The sequence below is a fragment of the Oryctolagus cuniculus genome, chromosome 15 (genome assembly GCF_051225735.1).
Source record: "Oryctolagus cuniculus isolate XC-2025 breed Fujian yellow rabbit chromosome 15, ASM5122573v1, whole genome shotgun sequence".
NCBI classification, from domain to species: domain Eukaryota; kingdom Metazoa; phylum Chordata; class Mammalia; order Lagomorpha; family Leporidae; genus Oryctolagus; species Oryctolagus cuniculus.
Window position 1 is genome coordinate 89,410,647 of NC_142881.1, and position 22,884 is coordinate 89,433,530.

Sequence of the window (22,884 nt, forward strand, 5' to 3'; positions counted from 1 at the left end):
TCCACCCATCTACCCATCCATCCACCCACCCACCCATCCATCCACCTATCCATACACTCATCCATCCATCCACCCACCCACCCACCCACCCATCCATCCACCACCCATCCATCCATCCACCCACCCACCCATCCATCCACCCAGCCACCCATCCATCCACCTATCCATACACTCATCCATCCATCCACCCATCCACCCATCCATCCATCCACCCACCCACCCATCCAGCCAGCCATCCACCCACCCACCCACCCATTCATCCACTCATCCATCCATACACTCATCCATCCATCCACCCACCCACCCATCCATCCACCCAGCCACCCATCCATCCACCTATCCATACACTCATCCATCCATCCACCCATCCACCCATCCATCCATCCACCCACCCACCCATCCAGCCAGCCATCCACCCACCCACCCACCCATTCATCCACTCATCCATCCATACACTCATCCATCCATCCACCCACCCATCCATCCATCCATCTACCCATCCATCCACCCATCCATCCACCCACCCACCCACCCAACCATCCATCCACCCATCCACCCATCTACCCATCCATCCACCCACCCACCCATCCATCCACCCAGCCACCCATCCATCCACCTATCCATACACTCATCCATCCATCCACCCACCCACCCACCCACCCATCCATCCACCCACCTACCCATCCATCCATCCATCCATCCACACATCCACCCACCTACCCATCCATCCACCCACCTACCCATCCATCCACCTATCCATACACTCATCCATCAATCCAACTATCCATACACTCATCCATCCATCCACCTATCCATACACTCATCCATCCATCCACCCACCCACCCAACCATCCACCCACCTGTCCACACACTCATCCATCCACCCACCCATCCATCCATTCATCTGCCCACCCATCCATCCACCTATCCATACACTCATCCATCCATCCACCCACCCATCCACCCACCCATCCATCCATCCATCCACCCACCCATACATCCACCTATCCACACACTCATCCATCCACCCACCCATCCAGCCAGCCATCTGCCCACCCATCCATCCACCTATCCATACACCCATCCATCCACCCACCCATCCACCCATCCATCCACCACCCATCCATCCATCCACCCACCCACCCATCCATCCACCCAGCCACCCATCCATCCACCTATCCATACACTCATCCATCCATCCACCCATCCACCCATCCATCCATCCACCCACCCACCCATCCAGCCAGCCATCCACCCACCCACCCACCCATTCATCCACTCATCCATCCATACACTCATCCATCCATCCACCCACCCACCCATCCATCCACCCAGCCACCCATCCATCCACCTATCCATACACTCATCCATCCATCCACCCATCCACCCATCCATCCATCCACCCACCCACCCATCCAGCCAGCCATCCACCCACCCACCCACCCATTCATCCACTCATCCATCCATACACTCATCCATCCATCCACCCACCCATCCATCCATCCATCTACCCATCCATCCACCCATCCATCCACCCACCCACCCACCCAACCATCCATCCACCCATCCACCCATCTACCCATCCATCCACCCACCCACCCATCCATCCACCCAGCCACCCATCCATCCACCTATCCATACACTCATCCATCCATCCACCCACCCACCCACCCACCCATCCATCCACCCACCTACCCATCCATCCATCCATCCACACATCCACCCACCTACCCATCCATCCACCCACCTACCCATCCATCCACCTATCCATACACTCATCCATCAATCCAACTATCCATACACTCATCCATCCATCCACCTATCCATACACTCATCCATCCATCCACCCACCCACCCAACCATCCACCCACCTGTCCACACACTCATCCATCCACCCACCCATCCATCCATTCATCTGCCCACCCATCCATCCACCTATCCATACACTCATCCATCCATCCACCCACCCATCCACCCACCCATCCATCCATCCATCCACCCACCCATACATCCACCTATCCACACACTCATCCATCCACCCACCCATCCAGCCAACCATCTGCCCACCCATCCATCCACCCATCCATCCATCCACCCACCCATCCATCCATCCATCCATCCACCCACCCATCCATCCACCCACCCATTCACCCACTCATCCATCCACCCACCCATCCATCCACCCATCCACCCATCCACCCACCTATCCACCCACCTATCCATACACTCATCCATCCATCCACCCACCCACCCATCCACCCACCTGTCCACACACTCATCCATCCACCCACCCATCCAGCAAGCCATCCACCCACCCACCCATCCATCCACCCACCTACCCACCCATCCATCCACCCACCCATCCACCCACCCACCCACCTATCCATCCACCCACCCATCCACCCATCTACCCATCCATCCACCCATCCACCCATCTACCCATCCACGCACCCATACATCCACCTATCCACCCACCTACCCATCCATCCACCCACCCACCCACCCAACCATCCATCCACCCATCCACCCATCTACCCATCCATCCACCCACCCACCCATCCATCCACCCACCCACCCATCCATCCACCCAGCCACCCATCCATCCACCTATCCATACACTCATCCATCCATCCACCCACCCACCCAACCATCCACCCACCTGTCCACACACTCATCCATCCACCCACCCATCCATCCATTCATCTGCCCACCCATCCATCCACCTATCCATACACTCATCCATCCATCCACCCACCCATCCACCCACCCATCCATCCATCCATCCACCCACCCATACATCCACCTATCCACACACTCATCCATCCACCCACCCATCCAGCCAGCCATCTGCCCACCCATCCATCCACCTATCCATACACCCATCCATCCACCCACCCATCCACCCATCCATCCACCACCCATCCATCCATCCACCCACCCACCCATCCATCCACCCAGCCACCCATCCATCCACCTATCCATACACTCATCCATCCATCCACCCATCCACCCATCCATCCATCCACCCACCCACCCATCCAGCCAGCCATCCACCCACCCACCCACCCATTCATCCACTCATCCATCCATACACTCATCCATCCATCCACCCACCCACCCATCCATCCACCCAGCCACCCATCCATCCACCTATCCATACACTCATCCATCCATCCACCCATCCACCCATCCATCCATCCACCCACCCACCCATCCAGCCAGCCATCCACCCACCCACCCACCCATTCATCCACTCATCCATCCATACACTCATCCATCCATCCACCCACCCATCCATCCATCCATCTACCCATCCATCCACCCATCCATCCACCCACCCACCCACCCAACCATCCATCCACCCATCCACCCATCTACCCATCCATCCACCCACCCACCCATCCATCCACCCAGCCACCCATCCATCCACCTATCCATACACTCATCCATCCATCCACCCACCCACCCACCCACCCATCCATCCACCCACCTACCCATCCATCCATCCATCCATCCACACATCCACCCACCTACCCATCCATCCACCCACCTACCCATCCATCCACCTATCCATACACTCATCCATCAATCCAACTATCCATACACTCATCCATCCATCCACCTATCCATACACTCATCCATCCATCCACCCACCCACCCAACCATCCACCCACCTGTCCACACACTCATCCATCCACCCACCCATCCATCCATTCATCTGCCCACCCATCCATCCACCTATCCATACACTCATCCATCCATCCACCCACCCATCCACCCACCCATCCATCCATCCATCCACCCACCCATACATCCACCTATCCACACACTCATCCATCCACCCACCCATCCAGCCAGCCATCTGCCCACCCATCCATCCACCTATCCATACACCCATCCATCCACCCACCCATCCACCCATCCATCCACCACCCATCCATCCATCCACCCACCCACCCATCCATCCACCCAGCCACCCATCCATCCACCTATCCATACACTCATCCATCCATCCACCCATCCACCCATCCATCCATCCACCCACCCACCCATCCAGCCAGCCATCCACCCACCCACCCACCCATTCATCCACTCATCCATCCATACACTCATCCATCCATCCACCCACCCACCCATCCATCCACCCAGCCACCCATCCATCCACCTATCCATACACTCATCCATCCATCCACCCATCCACCCATCCATCCATCCACCCACCCACCCATCCAGCCAGCCATCCACCCACCCACCCACCCATTCATCCACTCATCCATCCATACACTCATCCATCCATCCACCCACCCATCCATCCATCCATCTACCCATCCATCCACCCATCCATCCACCCACCCACCCACCCAACCATCCATCCACCCATCCACCCATCTACCCATCCATCCACCCACCCACCCATCCATCCACCCAGCCACCCATCCATCCACCTATCCATACACTCATCCATCCATCCACCCACCCACCCACCCACCCATCCATCCACCCACCTACCCATCCATCCATCCATCCATCCACACATCCACCCACCTACCCATCCATCCACCCACCTACCCATCCATCCACCTATCCATACACTCATCCATCAATCCAACTATCCATACACTCATCCATCCATCCACCTATCCATACACTCATCCATCCATCCACCCACCCACCCAACCATCCACCCACCTGTCCACACACTCATCCATCCACCCACCCATCCATCCATTCATCTGCCCACCCATCCATCCACCTATCCATACACTCATCCATCCATCCACCCACCCATCCACCCACCCATCCATCCATCCATCCACCCACCCATACATCCACCTATCCACACACTCATCCATCCACCCACCCATCCAGCCAACCATCTGCCCACCCATCCATCCACCCATCCATCCATCCACCCACCCATCCATCCATCCATCCATCCACCCACCCATCCATCCACCCACCCATTCACCCACTCATCCATCCACCCACCCATCCATCCACCCATCCACCCATCCACCCACCTATCCACCCACCTATCCATACACTCATCCATCCATCCACCCACCCACCCACCCATCCACCCACCTGTCCACACACTCATCCATCCACCCACCCATCCAGCAAGCCATCCACCCACCCACCCATCCATCCACCCACCTACCCACCCATCCATCCACCCACCCATCCACCCACCCACCCACCTATCCATCCACCCACCCATCCACCCATCTACCCATCCATCCACCCATCCACCCATCTACCCATCCACGCACCCATACATCCACCTATCCACCCACCTACCCATCCATCCACCCACCCACCCACCCAACCATCCATCCACCCATCCACCCATCTACCCATCCATCCACCCACCCACCCATCCATCCACCCACCCACCCATCCATCCACCCAGCCACCCATCCATCCACCTATCCATACACTCATCCATCCATCCACCCACCCACCCACCCACCCATCCATCCACCCACCTACCCATCCATCCATCCATCCATCCACACATCCACCCACCTACCCATCCATCCACCCACCTACCCATCCATCCACCTATCCATACACTCATCCATCAATCCAACTATCCATACACTCATCCATCCATCCACCTATCCATACACTCATCCATCCATCCACCCACCCAACCATCCACCCACCTGTCCACACACTCATCCATCCACCCACCCATCCATCCATTCATCTGCCCACCCATCCATCCACCTATCCATACACTCATCCATCCATCCACCCACCCATCCACCCACCCATCCATCCATCCATCCACCCACCCATACATCCACCTATCCACACACTCATCCATCCACCCACCCATCCAGCCAGCCATCTGCCCACCCATCCATCCACCTATCCATACACCCATCCATCCACCCACCCATCCACCCATCCATCCACCACCCATCCATCCATCCACCCACCCACCCATCCATCCACCCAGCCACCCATCCATCCACCTATCCATACACTCATCCATCCATCCACCCATCCACCCATCCATCCATCCACCCACCCACCCATCCAGCCAGCCATCCACCCACCCACCCACCCATTCATCCACTCATCCATCCATACACTCATCCATCCATCCACCCACCCATCCATCCATCCATCTACCCATCCATCCACCCATCCACCCACCCATCCATCCACCCACCCAACAATCCACCTATCCACACACTCATCCATCCCCCCATCCATCCACCCACCCATCCATCCATCCATCCACCCATCCATCCATCCACCCAGCCACCCATCCATCCACCTATCCATACACTCATCCATCCATCCATCCAGCCATCCACCCATCCATCCATCCATCCATTCACTCATGCATTCATTTGAACTGCAGAGAGGGAGATATCTTCCACCTGCCGGTCCACTCCCCAAGTGTCTGTGACAACCAGGACTGGGCCAGCCTGACGCCAGGAGCCTGGAGCTCCATTCGGGTCTCCCACGTGAGTGGCAGGGCTCCAAATGTTTGATCTATCACTTGCTGCCTTCCCATGTGCATCCACAGGGAGCTGGACTGGAAGTGTAGCAGCCAGGACTAGAACCGGCACTGCCCAGTGTGACCCAAGCAGTGGCTTAATTCTTGGTACCACAACTCCCTCACCCCACCAACCCCAACACACGCAGTGGGGCTCCTGTCCAGAGGAAATGGACTGTCCAGGCAAGGACAGCAGGGAATCCCAAACCCAGCCACTGGTGTCTCCACTGGAGAGTGGTCATTGTCGCCTCTGTCGCTGTCCCTCTGACACATACACATAAGGAAGAGGAGCAGTTCTTAAGGGAAAGATGAGGTGGCCTCTGCTTCTGCCCCAGGCCCTGGCAGAGCCCTGGAGTTGGTGGCTGCTCCCTTGGGCCTCCTGGGAATTCCTGACCTGGGAAGACAGCCCAGGAATCCATGCGAAGGCTCGGTCAGGACTCAGCAGGTGTTCCCCACACGCACCTGCTCTTTGATTTGAAGCAGATCTAACCCCTTCTATTGTAATTGCACTGATAATACACGAACACCATCTATTTTTTTCTTTTTTTAAATTTTATTTAAGGAATATAAATTTCCAAAGTACAGCTTATGGATTACAATGGATCCCCCCCCCCCAATGACTTCCCTCCCACCCACAACCCTCCCCTTTCCTGCTCTCTCTCCCCTTCCATTCACATCAAGATTCATTTTCAATTCTCTTTATATACAGAAGATCAGTTTAGTATACATTAAGTAAAGATTTCAACAGTTTGCACCCACGTAGAAACACAAAGTGAAAAATACTGTTTGAGTACTAGTTATAGCATTAAATCACAATGTACAGCACATTAAGGACAGAGATCCTACATGAGGAGTAAGTGCACAGTGACTCCTGTTGTTGACTTTACCAATTGACACTCCTGTCTATGGCATCAGTAGTCTCCCTATGCACCAGTCATGAGATTCCAAGGCTATGGAAGCCCTCTGAGTTCTCTGATTCTTATCTTGTTTAGACAAGGTCATAGTCAAAGTGGAGGTTCTCTCCTCCCTTCAGAGAAAGGTACCTCCTTCTTTGAAGACCTGTTCTTTCCACTGGGATCTCACTCACAGAGATCTTTCATTTAGTTGTTTTTTTTTTTTTTTTTTTTTTTTTTTTGCCAGAGTGTCTTGGCTTTCCATGCCTGAAATACTCTCATGGGCTTTTCAGCCGGATCCGAATGCCTTTGGGGCTGATTCTGAGGCCAGAGGAACACCATCTATTATTTAAAGCCATGCAACTGCCCAGGTGTGGCAGGTGTCCTCCACTTTGGCTGTGGCCTTCCTGTCACCAAGGCCAAGGCAGCAGAAGGGACAGTGACTGCTCTGTGTATGGATTCCCCTGGACAATCTGCCTCATGTGCTTTCACATTTTAAAAAGTTGATCATTTAGGGGCCAGTGCCATGGTGCAGTAGGTTAATCCTCTGCCTGTGGCACCGGCATCACATATGGGTGCCAGTTCTAGTCCTGGCTGCTCCTCTTCCAATCTAGCTTTCTGCTATGGCCTCAGAAAGCAATGGAAGATGGCCCAAGTCCTTGGGCCCGTGTACCCACGTGGGAGACCCAGAAGAAGCACCTGGCTCCTGGCTTCAGATCGGTACAGCTCCGGCCATTGCAGCCATTTGGGGAGTAAGCCAATGGAAGGAAGACCTTTCTCTCTGTCTCTCCCTTTCACTTTCTGTAACTCTGCCTCTCAAATAAATAAATTAAATCTTAAAAAAAGATAATTTATTTTATTTGAAAGGCAGAGAAACAGAGAAAGAGGGAGAAACAGCAGAGAGAGACAGACAGGGAGAGAGAGAAATCTTCATCTACTGGTTCACTCCCCAGATGGCTGCAACAGCCAGGTCTGCCCAGGCCAAAGCCAGGAACTCTATCAGGTCTCCCACATGGAAGGCAGGCATCCAAGCACTTGGGCCACCTTCCACTGCCTTCCCAGACCCACTAGCAGGAAGCTCAATCAGAAACAGAGTAGCCAGGATTTGAACTAGCACTGGGATGCCAGGATTACAAGTGACATCACACAAGGCCAGTCACTCATTTATTTATTTATTTTTTAAAAATCGGTTTCATTTTATTTTAAAGGCAGAGAGACAGATAGAGACCCTCCATCTGCTGGTTCACTCCGCCCAGGCACTCCCCTATGGGATGGGGCTTCCCAGTTGGTGACTGAACTGCCACGCCAAATGCTGGACCTAGCACAAGCTCATTTCTAAACTGCTGGGTACTGATCACTTATTTGCATTTTTCCATGTTGACAGACATTGAGGTTCCTTATTTTATTTTAGTTTTTTTGTAAACAAATAGTTTTTTTTTTTTTTAAGAGTTAGGGGCCGGCGCCGTGGCTCACTTGGTTAATCCTCTGCCTGCGGCGCCGGCATCCCATATGGGCACCGGATTCTGTCCCGGTTGCTCCTCTTCCAGTCCAGCTCTCTGCTGTGGCCCGGGAGGGCAGTGGAGGGTGGCCCAAGTGCTTGGGTTCCTGCCACTCACATGTGAGACCTGGATGGGACTCCAGGCTCCCAGCTTCAGTCTGGCTCAGTCCTGGCTGTTGTGAGTTTGGGGAAGTGAACCAGCAAATGGAATATCTTTTCTCTCTCTCCTCTCACTTTCTGTCATGCAAAGATAAAAAAAGAACTTTGAAAATAAAGACTTTCTTATGCCAATGCATATTCTTTTATATTTACTCCATTTATAAATACATTTTAAAATATTTTATTTTTTTTTAAAAAATGTTTATTTTATTTAAAAGACAGAGTTAAAGAGAGAGAAAGGGAGACAGCGATTGGAATCTTCCATCTGCAGGTTCACTCCCCAATTGGCTGCAATGGTCAGGGCTAGGCTAAACTGAAGCCAGGAGTCAGGAGCTTCTTCTTGGTCTCCCACACGGGTGCAGGGGCTCAAGGATGTGGGCCGTCTTCTGCTGCTTTCCCAGGAGCATTAGCAGGGAACTGGATTGTAAGTGGAGCGATCAGGACTTGAACTGGTGCCCATGTCAGATGCTGATGCTGAAGGCAGTGGCTTGATCTACTATGCCACAACACTGGTTTCTAAAATATTTTCTTTAAACTTTGTAATTTTGGAGCTTACATTGTGGTGCAGCAGGTTAAACCACTGCTTGAGATGTTGGCATCCCATATTGGAGCTCTGGTTCAACTCCCAGCTGCTCCACTTCCAATCCAGAGTCCTGTTAATGCACCTGGGAAGGTGGCAGAAGATGGCCTAAGTATTTGAGTCCCTGACACCCACATGGAAGACCCAGATGGGGTTCTGGGGTCCCACTATAGGCCTGGCCCAGCCCCAGCCATTGCAGCCATTTGGAAGTGAACTAGTGGATGGAAGGTCAATCTCTCTCTCTCCCTCCCTCTCCCTCTCTTTCTCTCTCTCTCTGTAACTCTGTCTGGCAAACAAATAAAGTAAATATTTAAAAAAAAACTTGTGGCAGTGTCATTGGGATGTTTTATTAATGTATAGGACCTGGATTGCTGTTATTAGCATCATGTGGTGACTGTCTTCCTTTATATGCACATGTGTGGTCAGTGAGCCCAGGACCCTGTTTGGAATAAGTCATATTTTAGAAATTTTTAAAAAAGTATTTATTTTCACTTGTGTTTGAAAGGCAGAGAGTTAGACAGAGACTTCATTCAGCTGTGTGACCGAGTGCTGTTCACTTGCACACACCCCATGGTGTTTGTCCACTCTGTGCCGATGGGCACTTGGGTTGCACCCTCCTAGTAGCTTCTAGAAACACTGGTGACAAACACGGGTTCAGTGCTGGCTTTCAGAGCCTGTGGGATGTGCACTGGGAGTGGAAATGCTGAGTCATATAGCAGTTCTGTGTTTGGCTTTTTTTTTTTTTTTAACATTTATTTATCTGAAAGGCACGGTGACAGAGAGAGGAGGGGAGACAAAGTCTTCTACTCACTGGCTCACTCCCTCAATGTCTGCAGTGGTGGGGCTGCGTCAGACTGATGCCGGGAGTTCAGAACTTCCATCCGGGTCTTCCATGCAGGTGGCAGGGACCCAAACAGTTAAGCTCTTGAGCCATCTGCTGCTGCCCCAGGAGCATTTGCGTGGAGCTGGGACTGAAGTGGTGTAGCTGAGACCCCAACCTCGCACTCTGATACAGGATGCTAATGTCGCGAGTGACAGCTTAACCCACTGCGCCACCACACCGGCCCCTGTGCTTGTCTTTTTTGGGGGAGCTCCCAGGCACCATCTTATCATTCCTAACACTGATACACAAGGATTCTAGTGTCTGTGCTGGTGGTGTCAACCAAGGAAATCATTGCCAAGCCCATAGCTGGAGACTGTCCATCTGTTTTCTTCTAAGAGTTGTGTAGGTCATCGCTGACATGTATTTTCTATTTCCAGTGAACTTTTTGCGTGTGATGTGAGGTAGGGGTCCAACTTATTTCTTTTGCATGTAAGTATTCAGTTGTCTTAGCACCATATTCTTTCTCCATTAAGATAGTGTTAACATGGGGCTGGTGCTGTGGCATAGCGGGTAACGTCTCCACCTGCAGTGCTGGCATCCCATATGGGCACCGGTTCAAGTCCCAGCTGCTCCACTTCCAATCCAGCTCTCTGCTATGGCCTGGGAAAGCAGTAGAAGATGGCCCAAGTGCTTGGGCCCCTGCGCCCACATGAGAGACCCAGAGAAAGCTCCTGGCTCCTAGCTTTGGGTCAGTGCAGCTCCGGCTGTTGCGGCCAATTGGGGAGTGAACCACAGATGGAAGACCTCTCTCTTTCTCTGCCTCTCTTTCTCTCTCTGTGTAACTCTGACTTTCAAGTAAAATAAATAAGTTTTTAAAAAAGATAGTGTTAACGTGTAAATCTTTGCTCTCTATGGCCATCTTAGCAATTTGAAAGTTCCCATCCATGAATATAGGATATCTTTCCACTTACTGAAGTCATGTTTAGCTTTTTCAGTGCTTAAACCTTGCACTCTTACAATGAAATTCATTTACAAATGCCTCAATCTTTTTGGTGCTAGTGTAAGTGAACATGTTTTGGTTTTGATTGTCTCCCAAACACTCCTAGGGGAAGCCCTAACTCCCAGAACCTCATTTGGAAGCAGAGTCCCTGCAGGTGTAGCTAGTGAACTGAGGATGAAGTCAAGATGTAGCTGGCCCTACAAATAAAGGGAAAGTGTGGACACAGTCACTGGCACACAGGGGGAGCTCCGTGTGGAGACTGGAGTTGTGTTGCCACATAGCAGGGAACTGACAGAACCTCCCCCCGGCCCCTTCAGAAGGAGCCCCTCCCTCCCTCCAGCATCTCCAGCAGTTCTTCCAGCCTCCAGCACTACAACACATTTCCAAGGAGCCTTTATCAAACTAATACAGACTTGCTTTCTTCGTTTTATTCTCAGGTTGGTCGTTGTAATTGTTCAAAATGCAACTGGCTTTTTGATCTTGTACCCTGTAACCTTGCTGAAATATTTATTAGCTCTGAGAGTCGCGCGCGCACGCGTGTGTGTTTTCCCTAGGATTTGCTAAACACAAGATCAGGTCAGGCCGGTGCTGTGGCTCACTAGGCTAATCCTCTGCCTTGTGGCGCCGGCACACAGGGTTCTAGTCCCGGTCGGGGCACCGGATTCTGTCCCAGTTGCCCCTCTTCCAGGCCAGCTCTCTGCTGTGGCCAGGGAGTGCAGTGGAGGATGGCCCAAGTGCTTGGGCCCTGTACCCCATGGGAGACCAAGAGAAGCACCTGGCTCCTGCCATCGGATCAGTGCGGTGTGACGGCCGCAGCACACCGGCCGCGGCGGCCATTGGAGGGTGAACCAATGGCAAAAGGAAGACCTTTCTCTCTCTGTGTCTCTCTCTGTCTCACTGTCCATGCTGCCTGTCAAAAAAAAAAAAAAAAAAAAAAAAAAAAAGATCAGGTCAGGGCCAGTCCTGTGGCATAGTGGGTACAGCTGCTGCCTGTGACACCAGCATCCCATATGGGCACTGGGTTTGAGTCCTGGCTGCTCCACTTCCAATCCAGTTCCCTGCTAATGGCCTGAGAAATGCAGCAGAAGATGATCCTAGTGTTTGGGCCCCTGCCACCCATGTGGGAGACCTGGTTGGGGTTCCAGGTTTCTGATTTTGACCTGGCCCAGATCAGGCTGTTTCAGCCATTTGAGGAGTGAACCAATGGATGGAAGGTCTCTTTCTTTGTCTCACCCTCTCTTTTTGCCCCTCTGCCCTTCAAATAAGCAAAGTAAATCTTAAAAAAAAAAGATCAGATTCTCTAAAAACAGGGATAGTTTTACTTCTTCCTTTGCAATCTAGATGTTGTCAGGACTTGGAGATGAATGTTTTTCTGGCTTCCGATTCACTTGCATCTCTCTGGGGATATTAATTATACTCATTCTGAAGTCTTATTCTGTTTGCTCAATTAGCTGTGATTTCTTGAATGTCGGTTCCCACGGGCTGCGCTGGGGTCTGCTTTCGTGGTGGCTGTTTTTCCCATTGCGTGTTCAGTCACAGAGGCTCACGGGGCAGTGTGTGTGTGGGAGGGTCACCTTGCTGTGGCCATTTCCTGTCCACCCGGCATGATGCGCTCTCTGTTCCTGCACAGGGAAAGACATGGCCGCAGGGGCCAGCCTTGCAGTCACCGGAGCTGCCCAGGACTTCTCCCTCTGGCCTCTGAGACCCAAGTCCCTGCTGCTTGCCTGGAGCAAGTGAGGGAGGAGGATGGAGGGCTCCGCTCCCACCTGCCACCCTGGGGTCCCAAACCCTCAGCCCTCGGTACCCCTGGCCCCTCCGCGTGGGACTCAGAAGCAGAAATGTCACCGGCTTTCCCACTGTGGGTTCCATGCCTGCAAGATTTCCCGAGTGCAACACGCCTTGGCTCACACGGCCATGCCCGGGTGCATGTGAGTGTGCATGCTCCTGCCCTGTGCCTGCACACCCATGTATGTGCACATGGGTAGCAGACAAAGGCCTTGCAGACCCCAGAGGTCTGCCAACCTGGTCAGAGCTGGGCCACCTTTCCTCTTCCACGGCTGCCTGTGCCTGTCCTTCCACCCGGTGCCTTCCAGATCTTTCTCTGGGAGTCAAGCCCCCTCCCCCATCTGTCTGACTCCCTCTTTGCTGTTGGTTTCTTGGCATTGTCACACCAGCTGCAGCTGGGGGAAGACCAGGGAGCTCAGTGAGCACCAGCCGCCCCTCAGGTCCCCTCTGGAGCTTCAACCTCAGAGCTGGGAGGGGAGGGTCTCCCAGTCCACTGCCCCTGGCCGAGGGGAGTGGCCCAGCCACCTTCTGCCTGCGATGGGGCAGGATGCTCCTTCTCTGGACCCCACCCCCGGGCAGGAGTCTAGGGGCCACCCTCGCCATGACCAGCTGAGGCGCCGCTCCTGGGGGATGGCTGGGGACTTGCCTGTGGACCACGCATGCTGGCTCAGGGTGCACCTGCGGCGGGGGCCAGGTCTGGCCTTTGCCCTGAGTGGAGCAGTCCCAGCCCCTCCCAGCTCCATGTCTCCCTGCTGGCAAGGGGCTGCAGCTTCCCAGGAGACGGGAAGGCTCTGGGGTCTGTGCAGCCGTGGTGTCTCCTTGCACTTCCCCCTTCTGCTCTTGCTTCCACCATTCATTCATTCACTCATTCACTCACTCACTCACTCACTGATTCGTCAGTGCGCCTGCACCAAGAGCCTCCTGATGCTGTGTACCTGGGCACACAGCAATGTGAGCGAGACCCGGCCTTTTGAAAACCCCCCTGTTTCACCATTCATGACCCTCACCCACTCTGCTTACATCTGTGCCACCCCCACCCCACCCCCCCACTCCTGCCAGAGCCCTTTGCCGGCTTCCGGAAGCTGACATTTCCCCAGCAGGCAGATCACAAGGAAGGAGAGACTTTTCTAACCGGCTATGATCTGTTTGGATGAAAAGCAAACATTGTTAACAGCAGCACCCACGTAAGAGCTTTTCATCCCAACTGGAAGTGAGTCATTTAATCTGTGAGGAGGGGCAGGAGTTGGATTTCGACAAACACGCTGACCCCCAGAAAGTCCAGAGTGTTCAACTTTCTTTCCCCTGGCTTAGCGAGTAGACGGGGTGCCCTGTGCCCTGTGCCCTGTACTTGTGGAGAAGGGAGAAAGGCAGAGGGAGAGAGAAAGGGCCCTGTGCAGGCTGACCTTGAAGCTCTGTGTCTCCACCTTTTCAAGGACTTCCCAGGCACTGCTGTGGTTTGGATGTGACTTGCCTCCCAAAAGTCCATGTGTGTCGACCGAGCCATGACAGCAGTGACGTGTAGGGGGGGACAATCGCTTACTTCTATGCTCCCCCATCCCCACCCCAGTGTGTAGATGCAGCAGGAGACCCTCCAGAAAGCCAAGAGAAGGCTTCAGGGTGCAGAAACCTTGTAATTCCAGTACCACACATGGTCTGACGTCCAAATCTATAAGGCTTCTGGCCACCTAGAGAAAGCAGGCTAAGGGTCAGCTCTGGTGTCATCCTTATGCCAGAATCTCTGTCCCAGGAACTCCCTGCCTTTGGAGCTGCACAGCACAGCACACAGATGCTAATGGGAGAAGGATGTGGGTTGGAGCCCCAGCTCCACCATGACTGGCTGTGACTTGGATGCTCAGAATCTCAGTTTCCTATTTGCAGAATGGGAACAACAGTAGCACCTGCTCACCACTAGTACCTATACAACAGCAGTACTTACCCAACAACAGTATGTACCCAATAAGAGTATCTGCCCAACACTAGCACTAGGTGCTAACCTACCCAACAGTAGTACCTATTCAACAATGTATGTGCCCAACAACAGCACTTAGTAGTAATTACCCAATAATAGTACATACCCAGCAATAGCACCTAGCCAACAGTAGCACCTACCTGACAGTAGTACTCACCCAACAGCTACACCTACCCACAGCAGTACATACACAGCAGCACCCATGCAATAGCAGTATCCAACCAAGAACAGCACTTACCCAACACTCAAACCTACCCAATAGTAGTTCTTACGCAACAATAGTAAATAGTATCTCAACAGTAGCATCTGTCCTGAAGTACTTATCCAACAATAGTACCTACCCGACAGTAATGTCCACCTAAAGTAGTACCTATTCAATAGTAGCAACCACCCAACAGTAGCACCTTCCAAAAATAGTATTTACCTAACAGAAGGGTCTATCCAATAGTAGTACCTACCTACAGGTGCCTACCCAACACTAGTACCTACCCAACACTAGTACCTACCCAACAGTAGTGCCTACTCAACAGTAGTGCCTACCCAACACTAGTACCTACCTAACAGTAGTACCTACCCAACAGTAGTGCCTACCCAACAGTAGTACCTTTCCAAAAATAGTATTTACCAACAGAAGGGCCTATCCAATAGTAGTACCTACTGTAGGTGCCTACCCACCACTAGTACCTACCCAACAGTAGTGCCTACTCAACAGTAGTACCTTTCCAAAAATAGTATTTACCAACAGAAGGGCCTATCCAATAGTAGTACCTACTGTAGGTGCCTACCCACCACTAGTACCTACTGTAGGTGCCTACCCACCACTAGTACCTACCCACCACTAGTACCTACCTAACAGTAGTGCCTACCCAACAGTAGTGCCTACCCACCAGTAGTACCTTTCCAACAGTAGTATCTACCCCACACTAGTACCTACCCAACAATAGTACCCACTTAACAGTAGTACCCACCCCACAGTATCACTTAACCACAGTAGTAGTTGCCCAACAATCCTCAATATTATCTATCCAAGTTTGCTGTGACACTCAGAAGAGGGTTGCACATATAGGGGTTGGTGGATCTAAGTGGAGTAAAGGAAGGGTGAGTAGAGGATAGTGATGGGCTGGAAGCAGAGTACTTACAGTCACGTGGATCCCTGCAGCAGTGGGGCTGGGACCTCTGTCAAGAGCGTGGGGCAGCCCTGTCCCAGTGGGACCTTCTCTCTCTTGCACCAGCTCTTTCTGCACTCATCTACACAGAAGGGGCCAGTAAAGTACTTCCATCCTGACAGCACACCAGGGAAGGAGGCATGTTCTGAGCCACAAGGCCACTCTGTGTTGTCAAAAAGATCTCACCATTTTGGAGGACATACCACATCTCTCTCTGTGGAAACTGTCAGTCCCACCGTTACCCCCGTGCCATCCACTCACTCCAAATCTTTGCCTCCTGGCCCCTAAAGTGCAATGAGATATCCTTGATTGTGCTGACCAGGGTGGGTGGATGGCACACATAGGACACCTGGTTATAGCCCTACCCTCAGCCTGACCCCTTTTGGTGCCAGCAAGAAGGTCTTTCTATCCTGATGCCCAACGTCCAGGAATTGCACGAAGCATGGCAGTGGGCACTGTCCTTGGTGCTGACGAACAGAACACCTTCCTGTGGCCTGCTGCCAAGAACACCCCAGGCTGAGTGGACTGCAGAGTTGCAGGGTCTGAGCCTTAGGACAGCTGACACCTGCCACCGCCTAGCTGTGCTCAGCCTTGGACGTGGGTGCAGAGGCCCTGTTTGGGCTGGCTCCTTATGGGGCAGCTGCAGGGTGTGATTCCTTGTCACAGGCAGAAGCTCTCCAGGGGCCTGGCCATCCCTGTGTGCCCTTCCTGCTTCTGTGTGATAAAAACAGTCCCTGCTCTGTGAAATGAGAGGAACTGGACATCTGCAAGAAGAAAAATCGAACTTCAGCATTGGGTACAGGTAAGGCTGGTTCCCCATCCCTTCCTGGCCAGTGTCCTTCCAACTGTTACGTGGAGCGTCCTGGCTCAGGATGGGGATGGACCTCAGAGGCCCCTGCACCTCTCCCACAAGGATACCCCAGGCTCAGCCATGCTTGCCTTGTTTGTGCACATCTGAGCGGACCTGGACAATGGCCCTAGCTTGGGGTAGGTAATTATGCCCCTCTCATTTCTGACATTAGTAATTATCATATATAATTAAAATATAATATATTCAAATTATATACAAACATATTTGTTATATAATTTTATTATTGTATTTATCATATAATTATATTATATAATTATATAATTAAATATATTATATATTATAATTACATATAATTAAAATATTATTAGTAATTTAGTCTTTTTTGCCTTCTTCCTGGCTACAGGCTTACTAACTTCCTTAATCTTGTCAAATAATTAGCTTTTGATTTTGTTGCTCTACTGATTTCCTGCTTTCAATTTCATTGATATATAATTTGATTTTTTTATGAGTTCTTTAGTCACATTTACTTTTAAAAAAGATTTATTTTATTTATTTGAAAGACAGAGTTACAGAGAGAGGTAGAGACAGAGGGAGAGGTTTTTCATCTGCTGGGTCACTCCCCAAATGGCTACAACATCCAGAGCTGAGCTGATCCAAAGCCAAGGGCCAGGAACTTCTTTCAGGTCTCTCACGTGGGTGCAGGGGCCTAAGGACTCGGGCCATCTTCTACTGCTTTCCCAGGCCACAGCAGAGAGCTGGATTAGAAGTGGAGCAGCCGGGACTCAAACCGGTGCCCATATGAGATGTTGGCTCTGCAGGCAGATGCTTTACCCACTACACCACAGCAATGGCCCCAGTCTTTCTTATTTTCTAATGCATGCATTCAATGTTATAAATTTACATTGGCTGACAGCTTAGTGGTTAAAATACCCATGTCCTGGGTCTGGCATTGTGGTACATAGAGCGAAGCTGTGATCTACAATGTTGGCAGCCTATCGGAGCACGGGTTCAAGTCCTGGCTGCTCTGCTTCTGACCCAGTTGCCTGCTATTGCACTTGGAAAAGTAGCAGAATATGGCCCAATAAGGCCCAACTACTTGAGTCCCTCACCCGTGTGGGAGACCTGGTGGATTTCTGGGTTCCTGGCCATTGCGGTCATTTAGGGATTGAACCAGTGGATGAAGGATCTCTCTCTCTCTCTCTCTCTCTCTCTCTCTCTCTCTCTCTCTCTCTCATCTTTCAAATAAATAAATCTTTATAAAAAACAAACAAAAGCCCCCACCAGCATCCCATATTGGAGTGCCTGGACTTGTTTCCTGGCTCCGGCTCTTGATTCCAGCTTCTTATTAATGCAGACTCTGGGAGGCAGCAGGTGATGGTTCAAGTCGTTGGGTCCCTGCTACCCATGTGGGAAATCCGGATTGAGTTCCTGGCTCCTGGCTTTGGATTGGCCCAGTCTCAGCTGCTGCAGGCATGTGCAGGAGTCAACCAGTAGATAGGAACTCTCTGCCTGTTTGTCTGTTTCTCATTCTTTCTCTCTGCCTCTCAAATAAACAATTTCCCTATAAGCACTGCTCTCACTGTACTCCACGAATTTTGATGTTATATTTCACTTCCCACCTAGTTAATAAATACTTTTAGTTTCTCTGTGATTTCTTCTTTGATGCATACATTTAGAGGTTGTCTAATCTCCAAATACTTTGGGATTTTCCAGCAATCTTCCTGTTATTGATTTCACTGTGGTCCTAGAGAAAACACTGTATGATTTCTGTTCTTTCAGACTTATCCAGTGTGTTCTGCCTTGGTGAATGTTCCACTCCAACTTGAGAGGGCTGCATGGTTGTCAATTATATCCAGCAGGTTGATGGTACTGCTGAGTTCAACTGTATCTTTAGTGATTTCCTGCCTAGTGGGTCTGCTCCTTTTTTCAAAAAAAGTGTAGTTATTTTTATTATTTTGAAAGGCAGAAAGACACAGAGAGAGAGAGGGAGAGAGATCTACCATTAGTTGGTTCACTTCCCAAATACCTGCAACACCCAGGACAGGCACTCAAGAACTTGGGTCATCACCTGCTGCTTCTCAGAGCCTGTATGAACAGAAAGCTGGAATTGGAAATGGAGGCAGGACTTGAATGCAGGCCTTTCAGAGAGGCTGACATTGTCCTGAGCAGCATGCTAACCACTGTGCCTGCCCCTGGAGCTGTCCATTTTTTGGTAGGAGTTGAAGTCTCCTGCTGCTACATGCAGTGTCCACTGTAGTACTATGTAGTCCGTTTCACCTTGCAGGTCTGTCAGTTTTTGCCTCATGTATTTTGACGCTCTGTTGTTAGATGCATGCACATTAAGGATTGCTGCGTTCTTGGAGTCTTGATGCCTTTATCACTATGTAATGTCCCTCTAAAAAAAACTTGTTGTAGGGGCCAGCATTGTGTCACAGTGGGTTAAGACCACCACCTGTGACACCAGCATCCCATATGGGCACTGGTTTGAGTCTTGGTTGCTCCACTTCTTCTTCTCCTTTTTTTTTTTTTTTGACAGGCAGAGTGGACAGTGAGAGAGAGAGAGAGAGAGAAAGGTCTTCCTTTGCTGTTGATTCACCCTCCAATGGCTGCCGTGGCCAGCACATTGCGGCCGGCGCACCGCGCTGATCCGATGGCAGGAGCCAGGTGCTTCTCCTGGTCTCCCATGGGGTGCAGGGCCCAAGCACCTGGGCCATCCTCCACTGCACTCCCTGGCCACAGCAGAGAGCTGGCCTGGAAGAGGGGCAACCAGGACAGAATCTGGCGCCCCGACCAGGACTAGAACCCGGTGTGCCGGCGCCGCTAGGCGGAGGATTAGCCTAGTGAGCCACGGCGCTGGCCTCCACTTCTGATCCAGCTCCTTACTAATGGCCTGGGAAGGGCAGCGAAGATGGCCCAAGTGCTTGGACCTCTGTCCCCAGGCAGGAGACCTGGAAGAAGCTCCTGGACTCTGGTTTCAGCCTGGTTCAGCCCTTGCCATTGTGACCATCTGAGGAGTGAACCAGCGGATGGAGGATTTGTCTCTCTCTCTCTGTCGTTCTGACTTTCAAATAAATAAATAAATTTTTTTAAAAAGGCTTGTATTTAATTTATTTGAGATAGATAGATTGAAGACATAGAGAAATCTCCCATCTGCTGGTTTACTCCCCAAATGCTGGGTCTGGACCAAGCCAAAGACAGGAGCCAGGATCTTGATCCAGGTCTCAAAGGTGCTTGATCCAGGAGCTTGATCTCAGGTGGCAGGATCCCAATCTGTAATGTTCCTAGTTATCTCTCTCTCTCTTATTATAAGATTTATGGATTTATTTGAGAGGTAGAGTTACAGAGATAGATAGATGGTAGATGGATGGATGGATAGATAGATAGAATCTTCCATCCACTGGTTCACACCCCAGATAACCACAATGGCTGGGGCCAAGAGCCTGGGACTGCATCCGGGTCTCCCAGGTGGGTGACAGGGACTCCAAGTACTTAGGCCATCTCTTGCTGCCTTCCCAGGTGCATTAGCAGGGAGCCGGATTGGAAGCAGGGTAGTCAGGACTCAAACCAGCACTCTGATGTGGGATGTTGGGATTGCAAGGAGTGGTTTAACCCTCTGTGCCACAACACTGGCCCCCCTTTAGGAATTTCTTGTAAGACAGCTAACTGGCAACAGTGGCTTTCCGTTTTTGCTTGTCGCTCCTTCTGAATCATAGCTGTTTTAAATTCCTGGTCAGATCATTCCAGCATCGGTTTCATAGCCGAGTCTGGTTTTCTTGTTCTATCGCTTCAAACTGTGCCTTTTGTCTTTTAGTGTGCCTTGTAATTATTGGTTGAAATCCAGAAAGACATTAGTTAGTGGTTTGGTTCTGCTTCTTGCGGGAGCCTGTCTCCCTGGACTTGTCACCTGCAGGTGGGACCCCTGGCGGGAGGGGGCTGGGCTGGGGACTTCCCTTTGGTCAAACCCCAAGGAGTTGAGCTCCCGCAAAGCACTCTCTCCCAACGACAGACAAAACGCTCTGGTCTGATGAAAATAATGATGCCTCCCGCCCCGCACACCCGCTAGAGGACTCTCCTCGGGCGGTCACTGTTGCGGGGGGGGGGGGCCTGGCAGAATTCCTGGGGGTTCAACTCTCGAAGGTGCGGGCGCTCCTGGGAGTGGCCCCGCGGAGTCCCTGAGTCTCGGCCTCCGCCACACAGTTTGGGGGTTCCCTGCCCCAGCCCGGTTCTCGCGGGGGCTTCTGCTCCGACATTGCAGCCTCCCACCTCTCTGGGGGCGGCGGTCTGCCCGGTGGCCCCGTTTCTCCCACAGGTCTAAGAAGAACGGTGGGTGTCCGGTTTGCTCTGTCTTTCCCTTGCTGCACGAACAGAGTGGAGGCTTGCGGGACCCCTTCCTGCTGGACCAGAAGCCCCGAGCCTGGCTGTCCGCGTCCTCCAAGCGGTGGAGAGCGACCTTGAACGCCCTCCGCAGAGGCGGCTGACTACGGACGGGAGCTATTGAAATTCCTTGGGCTGCACCGTGTTCCAGATTGTTGACATTAATGGGACTTTCTATCGAGCCTAAGAAATGTGATGATGGAAGGTGACTGTCACCTCGCGCGGAAGGCAGAGACGCCTCACCCTGGGCGTTGGGAGGCGCGTGCTGGCGGAGAGAGGAACCGGCTGGACCAGTGTCTGGGGGTGCCGGCCGGTGGGAGGCAGTGGGGGTCGGAAACAATGACTTCTGTACAGAAGCCCGGCTCTGAGCGGTGTGAGATCCTGGGGTGTCACCAGGTCCCCTTCTGGGAGAAAAGTTAGATGTTGGGGTGGAGGGCATTGAGGAGAGAGCGGAGACGGGGCAGAGTATGGCAGGACTTGCCATCCCAGAATATGCCTGCAGGAGACCAAAATATGCCACCCCAAAATACGCCTGGCATCAGGGCTATTTTAAGCTGATTATTTTGAGAAACAGGAGTAGCTCTAACAAGGGAGTATAATTTGCTCATGATGTGTAACAAGCTCTACAATCGTGCTGAGACCTTGGAGGGAGAAAGACACAGGCGTCAGGTCTGGTGCTTGGGACCCCGTGCATTCCCTAAGGGATGGCTGGGTTCGATTCTGGCTCTGCATATTGACTGCAGCTTCCTGCTGCCCTAGGAGGCAGCCGTGATGGCTCAAGTCATCAGGTTCCTGCCACCCCCATGAGAGACCCCGACTGGGTTCCCGCCTCCCAGCTTCTGTCCTGGCCCAGCCCTGGCATTGTAGGAATTTGGAAAGGGAGCCAGTGGACGTCACATCTCTCTCTTTCTGTCTTTCTGCCTCTAAAATAAATACAATTTAATTTAAAAGCCTGGAGTTTGTCATCATCTCACTGGGGAAACTCACATCTACAAAGGACACCTCCACCTGTAAGGGCGTCTCCCTCTCTGCACCAGGGAGGAGACCCTCCCCGTGACTGTGCTTTCCTGGTCACTTGTCCAGAATCGGCCTCCCCAGAGCCTTTCCTCCTTGGTCCTGAAGCACAAATCTACCCATGAAGTTCTCCTGTGGATACATGAGACACGTGTGTTCACAGCTTCTCCTGTGCATGCATGAGCCATGTGTGTTCACCAGTTTCTGTGCACACATGAGACACGTGTGTTCACAGCTTCTCCTGTGCATGCATGAGCCATGTGTGTTCATCAGTTTCTGTGCACACATGAGACAC

General features: G+C 52.0%; 1 protein-coding gene across 3 annotated transcripts in view; it reads left to right on the top strand.

Moving 5' to 3' along the window:
- Window positions 1-22,525, top strand: part of HNRNPF (heterogeneous nuclear ribonucleoprotein F) — an 81,948-nt gene extending 59,423 nt beyond the window's left edge. For all 3 annotated transcript variants that reach the window (XR_016221193.1, XR_016221190.1, XR_016221196.1), the window contains exons 4-5: window positions 17,057-17,192; window positions 21,511-22,525. The gene's annotated coding sequence lies outside the window, so the exon portion shown is untranslated. The remainder of the gene's footprint in view (window positions 1-17,056; window positions 17,193-21,510) is intronic.
- The last annotated feature ends 359 nt before the right edge of the window (window positions 22,526-22,884 follow it).